This window comes from Canis lupus, chromosome 6 (genome assembly GCF_048164855.1).
Source record: "Canis lupus baileyi chromosome 6, mCanLup2.hap1, whole genome shotgun sequence".
Classification (NCBI taxonomy): domain Eukaryota; kingdom Metazoa; phylum Chordata; class Mammalia; order Carnivora; family Canidae; genus Canis; species Canis lupus.
In genome coordinates this window covers 19,783,908-19,789,354 of record NC_132843.1, presented here as the reverse complement: position 1 = coordinate 19,789,354, position 5,447 = coordinate 19,783,908, and the positions used below count along the sequence as shown (strand labels likewise).

The following is a 5,447-nucleotide window of genomic DNA, read 5'->3' as shown; positions in this document are numbered from 1 at the left end:
ATCACTTGTCAGCTATGGAACTGCTGACCTAATAGAAGCACTAGGGGTGGTGCAGGGGTGGGGGCAGGGTTAGCAGGCACAGAGGACCCAGAGCAGAACAGTTATATCTACAGGAAAGATGTGGTAATGGTAAAGGCCAGTTCAGGATAAATCACAAGAATGGGTCACTTTCCACCAGCTAACTGTTGAAATCTGCAATTTGGTGCCTTCTTCCTCTAGGTAGAATGTTAGTGCTAAATAGAATACCTAAAGGCACAGTACATAAGTGTTTTGTATGTGCAATAAGATGTGGTGAGGACCCTATCATAACAAGGTCAGAATCTCAGCTTTAGAAAAGAATTTATAGATCATCTTGTACATGATCTATTTTTTTTAATATAAATCGATTATATAGCTCTCCTGTTTAAAATGTTTTGGTTATATCTCATTCTTTTCAACAAAAAAATCCTCCCTGGGACCCACAGAGCTGTGTGCTCTGCCTGCCTCCACTGCCTCACCCTCCCCTCAAAGTGCTTCCGGTGTCACCCCTCGTCTCCCAGCACACCAAACCCTTTGCCAAGTCCGAGCTCTCAACTCTCACCATTTCAGAAGCTGGGATGCTCTTCTCCCAACTCTCACCTGTCCTGGCTTAGCTCAGATGTCACCTGCTTTGATCAAAGCAGCCAATCAGCCAAGCACCCCCATAGCCAATCAGTCAGGAACCCCCATCTTATTCACTTCCATCACAGAAATGATCATAAGCAGCAATTGCCTCGTTTTGTTATTTGTTCACGTGTTCATTGTCTGCATCGGGTGCTGTTTTACAGGCTCCATGAAACAGGGACCTTGGTGTCCCCATTCCACAGCATGGGACATGTGTATGGTAGGTGCTCAGTAGTTTTGGTGTAGGGGTGGATACATAACGTTTCTTTTGATTCTTCAACATCCAGCCAAAGGACTACATGGACTGCGTTTGAGTATTTCTGAGGACAAAGAATCTACTACTCCTCAAGACATCCACTCAACTTTATAGCCACCTCCTTAGAAAGTTCCATATGTTAAGTCAGAACTTGTCTCCTTAAGTTATGCTTACTCATCCTAGCTGTGTCGCTGGCACTGGCTCACCTTGCTTCCATGACATGGCCAGATCATTTTTATGGCAAATGAAACCCTAGCTTTTTTAACTACTTTGTGAGAAGATGATCCAGGTCCCTCTTCTCTGAACCATTAACACTTACTCTTTATTTCTTTTAAAATATGATGTACCTTATTCTTCTATGAAACCTGTGTTAGAAATATAATCCGCAATCCATTATGAAATAGTGAAGTTATATATACATATTTTAAATATGCAACGTAATGAAAATCAAACAGATCCTACCAAATAGCTTATGTTATTTCTTTTCTTGAGATTTTCCAGAATCAAATTTAGTCTCATCTATTCCAAATTAAAATTGTTCCCTGGATTTATCCAACATTGTAAAAATCTATCTAAACAACTTCTGAGCATTTTGTATTCAGGACCATTTTTTAAAAATTTAAACTAAAAAGAAAACCAAAAAACAAAACCAGTTAACTCTTTTCTCCCTGCAGCCCCCCCTCCAACTGTGACAACTGCCAATCTATTCTCTGTATCTGTGAGTTTGGGTTTTTCTTAATTTTTTTCTATTCCACATATAAGAGAGATAATATAGTGTTAACTTCTCTCTTCCTGACTTAATTCATTTGCTTAATACCTTCAAAGTCCATCCATTTTACAAATGGCAAGATTTCACTATTTTTATTGCTGAGGAATATACTTTATTCGTTCACTGTTGGATATTTAGGTTCTTTCCATACCTTGGCTACTGTAAATAATGCTACAGTGGACAAGGGGGTACATGTATCTTTTTGGACCAATGTTTTTGTTTTCTTTGGAGAAATACTCAGAAGTGGAATTGCTGGATCATACGGTAATTTCATTTTTAAATATTTGAGGAGCCTCCATACTGTTTTCCATAGTGGTTGCACCAATTTAAATTCCCACCAGTGGTAAACAAATGTCCCCTTTCCTCCACATCCTTGCCAACACTTGTTATTTCTAGACTTTTTATAAGCAGCCATCCTAATAGTTGTGAGGTGATATCTCACTGTGGTTTTGATTTTCATTTCCCTGAGGATAATGATGTAGAACATCTTTTCATGTGTCTGTTGGCCATCTGTATGTCTTTGGAAAAATGTCTATTTAGATCTTCCCATTTTTTAAATTATTGTTTTTTTTTGTTGTTTTTGTTGTTTTTTTTTTTTTGCTATTGAGTTGTTTGAGTTCTTTATATATTTTGGAGTTCTTATTAGATATATGATTTGAAAGCATTTTATCTTATTCAGTTGGTTGCCTTTTCTTTTTTTTTTAAGATTTTATTTATTTATTTATTCATGAGAGACACAGAGAGAGAGGCAGAGACATAGGCAGAGGGAGAAGCAGACTCCCTGCAAGGAGCCTGGTGTGGGACTCAATTCCAGGGCCCCAGGATCACGACCTGAACCAAAGGCAGATGCTCAACCACTGAGCCACCCAGGTGCCCCAGTAGGTTGCCTTTTCATTTTGTTGATGGTTTCCTTTGCTGTGCAGAAGGTTTTTACTTTGATATGGTCCCACTTGTTTATTTTTATTTTGTATTTTGATTTTGGTGTTAGATTTAAAAAATCATCCAAGATGTATGTCAAGGAGCTTACCACCCTCTGTTGTCTTCTAGTTTTATGGTTTCAAGTCTCATATTTAGATCTTTAATCCATTTTGAGTCAATATTTGTGTATGGTGTAAGGTAGTGGTCTAGTTTCTTACCTTTGCATGTGGCCATCCAGTTTTCCCAACACCAATTGTTGAAGAGACTATCTTTTTCCCATTATATATTCTTGCCTCCTCTGTTGTGAATTAATTAATTAATTAATCAACCATGTAGGCATGGGTTTATTTATGGGCTTTCTATTCTGTTCCATTGATTTATGTGTCTGTACTATACTGTTTTAATTACTTTAGCTTTGTAATATAGTTTGAAATCAGGAGTGTGAAGCCTCTAGCCTTGTTTTTCTTTTTCAAGATGGCTTTGCCAAGACCAATAATTTCTTGACTTTCTATTGGTAGTATTTTTGTATGATTACCTTAAACAGAAACTTGTTTGACTTTTCTATCATACTTTTAAGTAGACATTTTTTTCTGATTTCTACTAATTTCTTTCTGATTTACAGAAAATAAGAAAATAAATAAGTAGTGATATCTGAATTTAGTATGGGGTTCAACATTAGCATCTAATCTAAGAATTATCATAGCTAACATATGAATTATCATAGCTAGCATAGGAAGGAATCATATAGCTATAATTCCACCTTCTCAAAACTCATGGTCACCAATCCAGGCTCTGTAGGACTGATATCCAATATACTTAGCTTGAAAAGTATGTTCCTTTTGGTCAGTGATGTGGACTTCCTGTAGGTCAGTGTTCTGTTCTGATCCTACATGCTATATCAACGGCACCAGAGCCAAAACAAATAGCTATTTTTAATATTTTCTTCTGCTAATGCACAATAAACACCATTAGGTCCAGGTTATGTTTTAACCCTTGTACATGTGTATGAAAGTAGAATATAGTAGCTACAAGCTTCTGGTTTCAGGCAAAGTAGAGCCACCTTATTGTTGTTTTTTCTCTGACAGTTGCTTTAGGACCTCATAAGCAAACTGGTCTCATGCTTTGGTATTTTTAAGGAGACTTGATCTTGCTTTTTTTCAAACTAAGTATATTTTGTGGCATATAAAGTTTTGAAACTAGATTGGATTGACATAATTCTTTTCTCAGGAGCCTCTCTGATGAGAAAGTATATTCTTTTCTTCCAATCAAGCTGTTCATCCTGATTGTGATGTTGCTCTATTGAAATTGTATTTTCTCCCAGGGGATCTTTGTATACCTGAACTGGATGGAGCAAAGCTACTTACAACATGGAATGACTTTATGCTTACAGTCAATCATGTACTCAGGAAAATAAAATTGCTTTTCTTTTTTTAAAAAAATCATTCATTTGATTTACTTCTTCCACTTTTGATGAGGATAGCAACCACTTTTTTAAAGATTTATTTATTTATTTATTTAAGGGGGATGGCAGCACAATGGGGTGGGGCAGAGAGAGGGGGGTAGGGAGAGAGAATCCCAAGTACACTCCATGCAGAGTGCAGAGGAGCCAGGACCCTGAGATCGTGACTTGAGCTGAAACTGAAAGTTGGACACTCAACCAGCTGTGCCACCCAGGCACCCCTACAACCATTTTTAAAAAATCAAATGAGCACATGCTCCCTCTGCTCATCTCTGGATACCTCCGTATACTGTCTTTTTTTTTAAGATTTTATTTATTTATTCATGAGACAGAGAGAGAGAGAGAGAGTGGCAGAGACACAGGCAGAGGGAGAAGCAGGCTCCATGCAGGGAGCCTGACGTGGGACTCGATCCCGGGTCTCCAGGATCAGGCCCTGTGCTGAAGGCGGTGCTAAACCGCTGAGCCACCTGGGCTGCCCCGTATAGTGTCTTTTTTATGTGATTTTTATCCATTTCAAGGCCTTTGTGTTAGCTGTTCTCTCTTCCTAAAATATGTTTTCCTTGGCTGTTTCCATTGCTGGCTTTTTTATTATTATTATTATTCAGGGTACAGTTGAACTATCACCTTCCCTCAGCATCCTGTGTAAAATAGATATCCTCCAATGTTTTCTCTCCCAGCCCTGTGTTTATTATTCTGTAATGTGGCTTTATGGCACTTTTCCCACCTGTAGTCATGTTTTATGTTTTTTACATATAGTCTACTTCTCTCAATAAGGTATAAGCATCTTGAGGTAAGGAAACTTATATGTTGGTCACCAGGGTATCTCTACCCCTTCTCCCTACCTTTCAGGTCCTGATTCAGTCCTCACTTCATTATGTCCCCTTAGTGCCCTCCAAATTCAGTGTTTATTCCTATTCACCCCACTCCCTGTAACCTGCTTCTCCCAGGGGACTTTGCCTGGCCTTTTAACCCAAGCCTTCTGAGTCTCCTGTATTCCTGGGTGCTTTTGCCTTATACTCCAGAAGCCATACTACTAGAAATGAAGCAGTATTGGTTGTCACAGTTGCTTAAAATTTTCTGAAATTGAATATTCAGTGGCCAACCTTTGCTACAGTGTCAATTGAATCAACATCATAGATGTTTAAAAATCTAGTAATAAGTTTAATATATTTGTTTCCAAATATGTTTTCAGCACAGGTAAAGAATAATGCTATTGCTTTAGCTTAGCACTTACCCTCTTCAGAGTACTGTCCCCTGCTTCTGTTTCTTTTAGGGGCTCCTTTTCCTCTCCTACATTATCTATGGAGTTATAGCAGAAACTGCAATATTGCAATGGAACTTCATCTGTCCATTGACAGGCACCTAGCCGATGCTGGGTCCATCATTTATAGTATACCACACAT

General features: G+C 38.2%; 1 protein-coding gene and 1 long non-coding RNA gene across 5 annotated transcripts in view; both read left to right on the top strand.

The window, feature by feature from the left end:
• CHST9 (carbohydrate sulfotransferase 9) overlaps nucleotides 1–5,447 on the top strand; it is a 241,262-nt gene that overhangs the window by 44,680 nt on the left and 191,135 nt on the right. The gene's annotated exons all lie outside the window — the stretch shown is intronic.
• LOC140635097 (uncharacterized) lies at nucleotides 82–4,006 on the top strand. Its single transcript, XR_012032450.1, has 3 exons — nucleotides 82–313; nucleotides 807–862; nucleotides 3,907–4,006. It is a non-coding gene; the product is annotated as an uncharacterized lncRNA (long non-coding RNA).